This window comes from Bubalus kerabau, chromosome 8 (assembly GCF_029407905.1).
Source record: "Bubalus kerabau isolate K-KA32 ecotype Philippines breed swamp buffalo chromosome 8, PCC_UOA_SB_1v2, whole genome shotgun sequence".
Classification (NCBI taxonomy): domain Eukaryota; kingdom Metazoa; phylum Chordata; class Mammalia; order Artiodactyla; family Bovidae; genus Bubalus; species Bubalus kerabau.
The window spans coordinates 27,165,696-27,179,287 of NC_073631.1; the positions used below are offsets into that span (position 1 = coordinate 27,165,696).

The following is a 13,592-nucleotide window of genomic DNA, read 5'->3' on the forward strand; positions in this document are numbered from 1 at the left end:
CCTTTCTAGTTCATTGCGTTTATATCTTTCTTGAATATTTAAGTGAAATAGGTGAAAAATACTGAATCTACATAAAGAACATCTAGGTTCCACTAGTGTCTCACTAGTTGTACAAGCTTGAACCCAGTCATTTAAGGTATTGGCACTTAGATCTATGCCTTTGGACACTTAAAATGAGAATGACAACACTAATTCCTTTATCTTATGTGAGGTCATGTACTTGAAAGACTGTACAAACTATAAACTGCTTAAAATGTAAGACTTATTCAAATAGAATAACATCACAGCTTAGTATAGCTGTTGAGTCCCACTGAATACTTTATTTCTAATAGAGTGCTTTATTGCCAATAAAATTCTTTATATCCTATACAACTTAGAATGCATAATTACATGGTTTTGTTGTTGCTCCTGCCATCACAGCAACATTCTGAGATGTTTTCCAGACTCTTTGAACTTTTTCTTAGGTTGTAATTTATAATTAACAGTGTTCAGTTCAGTTCAGTCGCTCAGTCGTGTCCCACTCTTTGCGACCCCATGAATTGCAGCACGCCAGGCCTCCCTGTCCATCGTCAACTCCCAGAGTTCACTCAAACCTATGTCCATCAAGTCAGTGATGCCATCCAGCCATCTCGTCCTCTGTTATCCCCTTTTCCTCCTGCCCCCAATCCCTCCAGCATCAGAGTCTTTTCCAATGAGTCAACTCTTCGCATGAGGTGGCCAAAGTACTGGAGTTCCAGCTTTAGCATCATTCCTTCCAAAGAAATCCCAGGGCTGATCTTTAGAATGGACTGGTTGGATCTCCTTGCAGTCCAAGGGACTCTCAAGAGTCTTCTCCAACACCACAGTTCAAAAGCATCAATTCTTTGGCGCTCAGCCTTCTTCACAGTCCAACTCTCACATCCATATATGACCACAGGAAAAACCATAGCCTTGACTAGACAGACCTTTGTTGGCAAAGTAATGTCTCTGCTTTTCAATATGCTATCTAGGTTGGTCATAACTTTCCTTCCAAGGAGTAAGCATCTTTTAATTTCATGGCTGCAGTCACCATCTGCAGTGATTTTGGAGCCCAGAAAAATAAAGTCTGACACTGTTTCCACTGTTTCCCCATCTATTTCCCATGAAGTGATGGGACCGGATGCCATGTGTAGTAGTTTATAAATTCATTTTGCCCTCAACCTAGCTCATCACATCCCTTTTCTGCCTTCAAATCAGATTCTAATTATCTTTCTGTTGTCAATTATCTCTTTTGAGTCACCCCAGTTGTATTTGTCATATTTAATCACTCTTCTTTATTTGTTATTCATTTAAAAATACCTCCCTTGTTAATCCCTATCTTTAAAAATCACATCAAGACATTTTTAGCTGCTCAAATAAGATGTTTTTCTTTAAGCTCCCAATTCTTCCATTGAAAAATTATCTCTTCTAAACATTTATATAACTTTATTAATTTAAACCTTAATGCAGTTCACTTTGATAAATATTTATTCATGTATCACAGTAAGTACAATGATTCAGTCTTGTTCACTTTTGTAACTCTTACAACTCTTAAAATAGGAGTTTGTATATAATATGTACTCAAAATAAATTGGATAAGTGGATTTTTCTTTAATTTTATTACCTTTATTTTCCCTACATCAAAGTTAAGTGTTATTCTTTATTTTAATTGCTTTCCTTATATTCCTGCATGTTATGCCTGTTAACCTAAACTTAACTGTAGTTAACCTACACTTAAGACCTTGGCAATTAGGAAAAAGAAAACTTAAAGAATTCTCTCCTTTTTTCTAAGCAATATATTTAACATGTTGGTTGAGACTGTGTTCCAGCCTCAGCCCCCAGAGAACCCTGACACTAACTTTTCTAAGTAGAGAAATGATCATTTATTCCTACACATTGCTTCCTGTCATTAAGCCATTTCCGTACTTAAGACAAAACATTTTCCATAATAACAAGGAAACCAAGTGTTTTTCCTAAATTGTTGTTTGACCACCTATAGCATACACACACTTACTTTCAAAGTTTTCTGAAAGTAGAAATTCTCTTTTGTCAATATCAGCTCTGAGAAATCCGGGAGATCCATCTATTTAATGTCTCTATTGAAAACCTGCTAAGTGCCAGGCACTATGAGACACATGAAAGGAAATCCCATGTAGCCCTTGAGATGCTTCACCTTTGCAATTGGCTACCTGCTTTAGTATGAGTACAAAGGAGTAATTTTACCTGGTAGGGAGGCCCATGAAGGTTTAACTGAAGTGGACACTTAAGCTGAGTCTTCGAAGACAATTTACTTAGTGGTCAAGGATCAGGAGGTACATCTGAGAAAATGGAACAGTGCATGTTGAATCATGGCAGCAGACACCAGCACCCAGTGTGATGATCTGCATGCAGTCTGTCAAGCTCTTCTGGAGAGAAGCCATATAGCAGATAAGACCAGAAGAGGCCTGTTGCAGAAATCCTTCTGAACTGTGGTTGTTGTGGTTGTTCAATCGCTAGTTGTGTTCAACTCTGTGACCCCACGGACTGCAGCATACCAGGCTCCTCTGTCCTCAGGCTCCTCTGGAGTTTACTCAAATGCATGTCCATTGAGTCAGTGATGTTATCCAACCATCTCATGAATCTGTGAACTCATTTTCCATGAGAACTGTGGTGGAGAGTCCCTGTTTTATTCTGTAATCAAAACAGTCAAATGTTTGCAAACAAGGAAGAGATCAGATAAGATATATCCTATAGAGTACTGTGAATGCTGGGATAAAAGATGTATATTGGAAAGTGAGGCTGTTTGCAGATTATTTGAAAACTTTAGTTCGATGCTCTAAGCTGTTAGAGCAGCAACAATGAGGAGAGAAGGAGATAAGCTATATTGTTTTGGAGGTTTAATCAAATGAAATATACAATTATAACTTGACTTCATTCAATTCAGTTCAGTTCACTTGCTCAGTTGTGTCTGACTCTTTGCAAGCCCATGGACTGCAGCACACCAGGCCTCCCTGTCCATCACGAACTCCTGGAATTCACTCAAACTCATGTCCATTCAGTCGATGATGCCATCCAACCATCTCGTCTTCTGTTATCCCCAGCATCAGGGTCTTTTCCAGTGAGTCAGTTCTTCGCATCAGGTGGCCAAAGTATTGGAGTTTCAGCTTCAGCATCAGTCCTTTCAATGAATATTCAGGACTGATTTCCTTTAGGATAGACTGGTTGGATCTCCTTACAGTCCAAGGGACTCTCAAGAGTCTTCTCCAACACCACAATTCAAAAGCATCAATTCATTAGTAAGGCATTATTTTTGCCTTGTAGAGGCCACATTGCATATTTTTCCCAAAGTTATATTTTTCTAGGAATCCATGAAATTATCATTCTTTCCAGGTGCTGCCATCCTGATGAGTATGAGGATACAAATCACTAGTCTGAAGTTCGCAGGTTTGCTTCCAGTTTCCTCTCAATGGACACTATGTACTGGAAACCATTAGTCTTTACTACCACAAGTCAGTTTAGCATGACAGTTTGCACATTCTAGCCAGAACTTTCACCAGGGTCCCTGATGATTTATTTATATCTAGTCCATCAATTAAATATAGAACATACTCTTGATTTACTCAGTACAACTTTGATTTTAGATTTTTAACTTGCCATTGTTATGCATCCCTTGCTTTCCTTTAAAAATGAAGATCTTATCCCTCCTTTCAGAAATCTCTGCTCATCCCTCATTTCTCATTCTAGCTTGCTAACAGGAGCTGTGGTTGAGTTACTTTTTAAAATATGTGACACACATCTTCCCTGAGAAGATCGTCATAGGTGACTCCAGGCTTCCTGTGTTCCAATTTCTCTCTAAATGCTCCTTCTTTTCTTTACCAGTGTATGCCAATAAGTGAGGATAAAGAAATATGGGACAGAATGGAATTCTGATACATTATGTATCCTTTACCATGAAATTAAAACTGTTGGGTCTTAAATTATTTTATTTCTTGTAATCCCAGAAGTTTAATAAAGCTACATACCAGTTGTTCTACTTATTCCATATATTCATCCTGTTAGTGTTTTTCAGCAAAGAAAAAAAATTGGAAATAATCACAGTAGACTAAAATTTTATATTTAATGACTCAGTTATGGTATATCTAGATAATGTACTAAGTAGCCATTTAAAAATGATTATTTTAATCTGGTATTTTGACATGAAAAACTATAGAATATTATATAATAAAGAAAAACACATTGCATAATTAGATATGGAGTATGATTTGATTTTGTGATAGATTTCTTTTTATATGATACAATTTGGGTAATAGAATTTCAGTTGAATTTGATTTAATTTTTACTGTTTTATATTTTCTGGTGAAGGTTGCCTATTGCAGATTCAGCATACTTGCTGTCTTTATTTAGGAATGCTTGTCCTCTGTTTGAGGTTTGCTAACATTTTCAGAATAAAATTATTAGTAATTCTTGGTAATACAAATGATCCGTGGCATATTTTAAGAACGTTTTTGTGAGATGTCGCTAAACAAAACACAGTAAACCAAAAACCCTTGCATCATTTCCTCTGAGTTAGTAGTCCTTGTCTGAGTAGAGAGAGACACTGGGTCTCCCCTCTGCTTAAGCCCAATCAGGGTTAATTTCTTAGATGATAATGCCACCATGACTAAAACCAAGGTGACAACTCCACATTCACTATTTCTGGGATGATATTTAAATGTTAAAGAGAGAGAGCATTTTATATATTAAATTTACATACATGTATTTTTTTTAGATAGAAAACTGAGTTTTTTGTTTTGCTTTGTTTTGTTTTTCCTATGCTTTTTGTTGAAAGGATCTCAGCTCCTCTGCTCTCCAGTCCAGCATACCAGGGCACGATTTGGCATTATTATTCCATTCTTAGAAAAGGAAAGGACAGTGCTGGGCACGTTGACATTCAGTTCTGTATTTATTTTCCTGGTGGCACGTATCCTGACCTTTCCAACTTGATACCTCGGGTTGATAGACTGTGCAGTTTTCTTTTATTTTCCTTTACTTTGGCAAGTCTTCCAGGGAAGAAAGGATGACTTCTTCCAGTATCCAGTGAGGCTTTTTTATGTTTTTCCTTTACAATCTGGAAAATTTCATTATGAAAGCTGAAACATAACATTTATGCCACCAACACATTTTGCATGTTAATTTCCCAAGAAGATAAATCCCATTTTCTTACATTTCCAGAATCTCAAGGATTATGGGGCATCCCACACTTGTTCCTTGGATGTTCTACGCTGGTGCTCCATCTGGTTTTCTTTTCTAAACGTGTTCCCCTGAGATCATCTTTAATTTGAATTGTATTAAATTCATCAAACTTCTTAATGAGCCTTGGGCATTGTTCAACTTGTGTGGCAGTCCCTCCTGGATAGTAGCAGAGGAGAATCTTAACTGCCTTTAGTATCTTTACTTCTGGGCGTTCCTATCAGGTCCAAGCGCTGTTTCACATTATGTGGATGTCATAAATAACTTGGTTGAAAGGGTCAATGTTTTCTTATCTTGAAGAGAGTCAAAGGGCAGTTTGCATTTATCTAGGAAATGCACCTCACAGATGCTGGTCTTAAAAGCTCCTCAGGGGATGGGTGGGGAAATACTATTATCCTTACATAATTCTAAAAACCTGGGGGGTGAGGGGGTGGACCAACTGCACAAATTCTTTCCTTTCCTTTTCATCAAGGCCACAGCAAAAAGAAACACACACACACACACACACACACACACACCCCACTAGTAATTTCATTTATCTTACAGCTCACAGTTTCTACTTAGTAGTATGTACTTGTCTTGTCATATCTTAGCTTGTTTCCTTCAGGATGTTTTTCACTTGTATACAGAGTGGCTTGTAAGAGGTTTACTTAAGTACTATCTTGGAAACAGTTTCAAGTACACCTCCCCAAGTCAGAAGAGCAGAAGCCAAGGATTTTTTGTTTTGTTTTGTTTTGCTATGATGAACTGGGACTTGACTTAAGAAATTGAGCTCAAATCAGGTTTTAAAGAAAAGGATTTGTAATTGTATTCTAAAGGCCCCCTACACAGTCTACAGCTGTCTGGATCTGTTCCTGAATGGAAATCATAGATGAAGTCTGTGATATCTCCCTATTGAATTTTCAGTCCACCACCCAGTTTTAGTTCATGCTATCTGTTCCTTGCCAAATTCCACTTCCTTGAGACTGTAACCCATATCCATTGATTTATGTTGTAAGTCTGGGAAAATCAGCTTCTAAACACTAAAAAATTTGAATATTATCAATTCACCTTAAAGAACAGATAAATGCCTGCAAAATTCCTCTTGAAACAAATATTTTGAGATCAATTCTACTTTATTATTGACTTCCATTACTGAATTAGAGATTCTTTTTTCTTTAAATCAACTTTGTTGAGGTACATTTTCCTGGAATAGAATGCACTTATTTTAAATGCACAGTTTGTTGAATTTTCATAAAGACATATGAAGCCGTAGAGCTTCCGATCCAAGCAAGATACAGAATAGTTTTATCCCCTTAAAAATCCCCCTATGCCTCTTCTAGAGTGCAGCTAGTGAAAAATTCCAAAGATGAGACTGAGTTTGGCGGGTATTGGGAGTGGAAAGAAAGCCAGTGCAGCTGGCTTAGTGAAGAAGTGGAGAACAACATGAAAAGAGAGCAGAGAAGCAGGTGGGACCTGATCTTGCATGAAGTAAAGTTTGACTCTATGTCCAGTATAAAGAAGCCCTTGGAATCTTATATATCAAGGAGTATTATGATCTGAGAAGCATCCTATTTTTCCTTCCATCGCCATCTGTCGATTCCTACAGTTTCCACCTGGCCGAGATCCCCTACTTCATGCTTTTCTGATCTCATCCACAGGAATTTCTGGAATTTTTTTTAACCCCTAAACTTTTATATTACACGTGTCTTCCACTGTTTACACCATTGCTTCTGCTCTACTGTCTAGCATGTAAAAGGGACAGAAGAAAATAAAGAAGGAAGGAAGGGTGTTAAAAACCTATTGCAAACTGATCACAATACCAAATTATATATTTTATAATATATGACTGCCCTAATTGGCAATTTACTGCTATATAGGTAGTTTATGAAAAGTGAGACCCAGCAGAAAAACAACCGTTTGTTAAATGCATACTATCTGGCATTAGTCCAGGCACTGTCACCAGAACTATAGAGTAGAGCATTTAATTTAATGACTACTAGGCTCAGTAGATGCTGCTTGCTTTAGCACATGAAGAAATAGATTCAGAGAATTAACTTTCCCTAAGTCAACTAAGTTGTAAGAGTGCTCAGATCTTTATGGTTCCATAACCTATTCTACTGGAGAAGGCAATGGCACCCTACTCCAGCACTCTTGCCTGGAAAAATCCCATGGACAGAGGAGCCTGGTAGGCTGCAGTCCATGGGGTCGCGAAGAGTCAGACACGACTGAGAGACTTCCCTTTCACTTTTCACTTTCATGCATTGGAGAGGGAAATGGCAACCCACTCCAGTGTTCTTGCCTGGAGATATCCAGGGCCTGGCGGAGCCTGGTGGGCTGCCATCTATGGGGTCGCACAGAGTCGGGCACGACTGAAGTGACTTAACAGCAGCAGCAGCGGCAACCTATTCTATTCCCCTAATACATACTGTCTCCTCAAAATTAGGATTTCCTTTCTGGTGTGTTGGTGTGTTAGTCACTCAGTCGTGTCTGACTCTTTGCGGCCCCATGGACTGTAGCCCACAAGGCTCCTCTGTCCATGGAATTCTCCAGGCAAGAATACTGGAATGGGTAGCAATTCCCTTCTTCAGAGGATCTTTCCAACCCAAGGAGAGAACCCAGGTCTCCTGCATTGGCAGGTAGATTCTTTACCGTCTGAGTCGCTGAAATAATGTGAACATTTTAACTATGTGAACAGAAAGAGGGACGGGAACTGGTACTGTTTATTAAGTTCCTAATATATGCTGCTCATTAAGCTAAGTATCTAAAATTTTACCTGTTTTAATTATTCCAGCTATCCCAAAGAAAGGCTGAGAGAAGTAAAGAAGCCTTCTCTAAGTCATGAAGCTCACTGGGACAGAGCTGGGAGGTGATTCAGCTGTGTCTGGTTCTGATACCCATATTCATTGCCTCTGATGAAGCCACCGTTTGAAAGAAAAAGTTGGCCTCACCTCCCTAGGACTAAACTTAAAAGGTATATAATATACTTATTGTGTAGAAACTTTCAGCCAGACATGAAACAGAAAAATCTATTTCTAGGGACTGGGGGGTGGGGCTGTGATCTCCCTCCACTTCTGCAGTGTCTGTGAAGAAGAACGTGGTTGTCAAGTGCCCTAGAATAAATGACACGTTTTGATAGAAGCACAAGAGGGTCCTGGCTTCAGGGCCCACAGCAGCAGAACAGGAAACGGAGAGGTTCCCAGGAGAAATCAAGTTGCCTTCTCTAGGGAGAAACACAAAGGAGCATTTGAACAGGCAGTTGATCAGTAGGAAAACTGCGAAGTGATAAAAGAACTGGAAGTCACAAAAGCCCTTGGCATACTAGTTTTAATAAAATGGTTTGTCCCCAGCTACACTTTATTCAGTGAGTGCCTTGACATATGTTTCTAAGAATTATCTTTTAACAATGCAGGTGTTTCCACCAAGAGCCAACCCCTGTCTTTACCAAGGGTAAAAGAATCCCTTTGGACTATTTATCTGATTGACCAATCAGTATGTGCATTTATTTCTTTCACTGATTTTAACCAGAGTTTTCACTGCCTTCTATTGTCTCAGGTGGACAGAATCTGCTACAGTTTTGGCTGTGTGACTTTTTACTAACTATTCATTTGGTTAAATTTGAAGCCATAATTATTAAGTATTTTAGTATTCCCCCAAAATTCCTTTTTAAAATTAGATTGCTACTTGGTAAAAAAAAATCCTAACAATTCTGAGTAAAATATTAAATGTTCCAGATTGGTTTAGCATGAGAAAACACATCTTAAAAATTTGAAGAAAGTTAATATATAACATTTTGACTCTTAGAACTCTTATAATATGCTTCCATGTAATTTATTTTGTAATAATTAGATTAGAATCTCCAAACTAGATCATATAAAGATGGTATAAGAATAACATGCATTACGTGATCCATAATATCTCCTTACTGTGAATATATTACAAGATGGCACAGAACCATATTAGCTATGAAAGTGATTTTTCAGCTGAAGATAAATATAAGAATTGCTACTGAGAATTTGCGGATTGAAAAAACACTGGTTACTCTGGCACCAAATTATACATCTTGGTAATGAAAAAGAGTAAAAGTATCTTTGCCTGTGTAGAAACAGTTTTGTCACATGGTGAGACAAGCATACTCTTTTTGCTACTTAAGACACTCAGAACCAGCATTCACCTGGTATTTTGTAGGTAATTTATGATTTCAGTACTACTATAAAACAGCCACTTCTCAAAACTAGCGTAAATGAACCATATGCCCCAGATATATATATATATATATATATATATTTTTTTTTTTTTTTTTTTTTTCTTCTGGAGTCTATTGGGAAACTATTTGTTCAGAAGAGTGTGAAGAAATTCAGCCTCACATCAGGGTCCTTGTCCATTGTGAGTGACAATAAAATACACTAGGCCAGTGTAGATTCATCTCTAGTGCTTTCTGGGGGAGGAGGGCTGTGGAGAGTAGGTAACAGAGTCCTCTGACTTTGTGGATTAGGATAAAATGGCTATGACTTGTGTTTATTGCTTCTATTCACAATCTTTTGGAAATACTGTCTAGAACACAGGAAGAGAATGAGACTCTCTCATGGACTGCTCTATCATAGATCAGCACATCAGAGTCACAGTGGATGCTTGGACTAAGTTAATCAATTGTTCATATACTTTGAACAGACCCAAATTACTAATAATTGAAAGTAGCTAAGAAATTTAAAAATAGATTGATGTAATTTAGTGTTAAACGTTTCTGTATCCATTTATGTATTTACTTATCCTACCCAAAGAACCTTGTGCCTGCTACAGCTCCCCTAAACATGTTTGCGTTCTTACCTACTCTACCATATTTTGTTGTTGCTGCTGCTGCTTTGTTGTTTAATACAATCATTTTCCCTTTAGAGTCTATGTGTGACTTTGTTCAGATCTCTAGGTGTAGGGCTGACCCTGGAGAATATGTCAGGGACTGATTGCCTAACAATCAATTAATAATGATTGTTAATCAGTTATGATTAACTGATTATGTAATTGATTAAGTAACTGATTATGAATGATAATCAGTTAACAATCAGTTAATGGCAAAGAGATAGAGAAACAGTGGAAACAGTGGCAAACTTTATTTTTGGGGGCTCCAAAATCACTGCAGATGGTGACTGCACCCATGAAGTAAAAAGACGCTTGCTCCTTGGAAGAAAAGTTATGACCAACCTAGACAGCATATTAAAAAGCAGAGACGTTACTTTGCCAACAAAGGTTTGTCTAGTCAAAGCTATGGTTTTTCCAGTAGTCATGTATGGATGTGAGAGTTGGACTGGGATGAAAGCTGAGCGCCGAAGAATTGATGCTTTTGAACTGTGATGTTGGAGAAGACTCTTGAGAGTCCCTTGGACTGCAAGGAGGTCCAACCAGTCCATCCTAAAGGAGATCAGTCCTGAATGTTCATTGGAAAGACTGATGTTGAAGCTGAAACTCCAATACTTTGGCCACCTGATGCAAAGAGCAGACTCATTTGAAAAGACACTGATGCTGGGAAAGATTGAAGGCATGAGGAGAAGGGGATGAGAGAGGATGAGATGATTGGATGGCATCACGGACTCAGTGGACATAAGTTTGAGTAAACTCTGGAAGTTGGTGATGGACGGGGAGGCCTGGTGTGCTGCAGTCCATGGGGTCACAAAGAGTTGGTCAAGACTGAGCGACTGAACTGAACTGATTGCCTAACAGTCAAACAAACAAAAAGCCTCATAAAAATGGAAATAAATCATATTTAAGAAACTCCTTTGAAATTTGTCATCCTACTTGTTTCCATCACTTTAGCACTGCTCAGTGAATTGCATATAGAAAATGAATAAAAATATTTTTGAACGATCATTTCTTGGCATTGTCAATCTATGAACAAGACAGTTTTTTTTTTTAATTTCCCATGAAGGGAGAGCATTTTCAATCTGCCATAACATGTGCTCACCCATTTTTACCTTGAACTTACAGCATTTCAAACTATAGTGAGCGTAGATGATTCCTTTTTGACTCTTTTTATGTTGCTGGCAGAAGTCTTCTCGCGTTTGCTTTGAATCCAGTCTTTAGTGCATCTCTGTCTGCTCTTGCACAGATCTAGGAGTATAAGATGTAGCTGAGTCCAGCCTGTCGCCCGTACACCACCACGATGTCGCGAGAAAGGGCGCAAGGACCTGTCAGTGTTGGCTTAGCCTTCTGCCCAGCTGGCACAAGGTCAGGAACTACTTTTTCTTTGGGTTAATTTGCGAACTTTGATGGTGTAAAACAAGGTTCATATCTGTAATGAAAACAATATTGTAGTTTGAAGATTCACAAATCCCCAAGGAAGTAATTCCTCAAGTATAAACATTGCTAGTTGCATTTATTCACTTGATTCCTCTTTATATGTTAAAAAGAAAAACAAACAAACCCAACAGCTTTTACAAAAAGCATTTTCAAAGTGGCTTCACTTTTCTACAGAACATCAGTTAAAAATCAATCAAAGGCCAGGATAACACAAGATAGTGTTTATTTTTAAAGTTGCCTCTATAAATGAATCTTCCAATTTCACATTTTTATGTTTCTCCTTTATGGTTAGTCTTTGGAGAAAATACAAATTAAAGAGTTTTTATTCCATTGAAATGGAGGCTTTCTTTAGAAGAATTTCTTTCATAAAGCATAGATCAAATCTAAGCTCATATTTTGAATATGGAAATTCTCTTGGTGATGAAAGTTATACTGAGAAAATGTGGAATGTGTGCTTCATACTTTGTGTGTTCTTGAAAATAATCACAGTGCCAGTGAACTTCAAGATGATGGAGTTTAATGGGCCCTGGAGTCTGAATAGATCTCATTTCTTGGATTAGCATATGAACTTGCAACCAGAAGTGTGTGTAGAATCAGCACAAATCTGCAGAGAGTCATGGCTCTGGTGGGAAAAACACATGTGCCAGTCAAAAGAGCCCCTGGCTGCTGTAAGTGACTGAGGAATTGAAAACTTTGGCTCGCTCAGTGTAACTGGGTGCTAGACAGGGTTCCACTAGGAAACTTTGTGCTGAGATTAGACTGGTTTGTAAAGGATGCCAAGAAAAGCAGAGTTGGTGCTAGTAGGACAGACTGAGGCATGAACAGTGAAATCACTGGACGTTATAAAATATTCTAAAAGATGAGGAATTATCTAATAAAAAGTGTTGCCTTTAGTCTTGGACCTGCTCTTTTGTTCTTCCTTTCCCTTCTCCTCCCTCTTGTGATCAGTCCTTGATCTCCAACTAGGTTCAGTTATTTGGATTCCCTGGCACAGTTGTCATCTGGTCTGGGAATTATAATTAATTATTTTTGTGAAATAGTGACTATCTTGAAGCAATTCATTTATACTGGCAGAAGGTCAAAGCTTGTTTCAGAGTTTTAAGTGCCTAAAAAGTTGGAAAGTATTCTCGTCTCTTGTCCTGACAATGAAAGCAAGTAGGTACTACCAAAGGGAACTGTGGCGGTTCTGGCATTATTGCCCTTTGCTTTGGTAACAAGAAGAAAAAAGAATGACTTGGAAAGACATAGGAAATTTAGCTCTTACCTGGGTGGATCATGTCAAGTTTTGGTTTTTCCATTTCCCCGTATTTCATTTATTTTTTGGATAGCGTTGTAATTTTACAAAGTGGTTGTGAAAACACTGCTGACAGCTGAATTTACATCCCTGGGTCATAACAGTCACCAGGAGATTGGGTCCACAGTGAATAAGCAGCAAGAAATCTGGGTAGAGGCATGGGGCATAGAGATATTATGTTAAAAATTCATTTAAAATAACAAAAGACACCGCCCACTCTAACTTTTTTCCTATCAGTATAACCGTAAGGTAGTTCAGCCCTCAGACACAGTGTGGGGGATATGAAAAAAAGTCAATCATGTAAATTAACTTCTTAAATGCATTATTTTGTCTTCAAAAATCTTTATAATTGCATGAAAAATATATTAGTATATTTGAAATTTAGAATTAAAAGCTGACTTACTGCCCAATAATGAGCAGGCTATTTTATTTTTGAGAGTTAGAAGAAGGAGAAAATCAAACTAATGAACTAAAAACAATTATTTATTAAACATTACTTTGTTGATAGAAAATTTAGGAATTAAACAAGTCCTATGAACTATAATCTAGTAGCAAAGAAAATTAACCAGTCTGTTCCTTTCAGATTCTTTAAGGCTGTGCTCCTTTCTGTAAAGAGAAGTGAAAGAGACCAGTGTTTGCAGACTGTCTGCTTCAAGTCAGGTGTTTTACATGTACTATCTCACACCCTCTGAATTAAATGCCACTCAGGGAAGCTTTACAGTCATCTTTTTAATGATTAAAAACACAAACCTCAGAGGGGAAAAAAAATAAATCCACTATTGTTAGTAAATGATGAAGTTCAAATTTTGAACCAGATCTATCC

At 37.8% G+C, this 13,592-nt stretch overlaps 1 pseudogene; it reads right to left on the minus strand.

Moving 5' to 3' along the window:
* Positions 1 to 11,167: 11,167 nt before the first annotated feature.
* On the minus strand, positions 11,168 to 12,773 carry LOC129658815 (ATP synthase subunit epsilon, mitochondrial-like; annotated as a pseudogene).
* Positions 12,774 to 13,592: the final 819 nt, after the last annotated feature.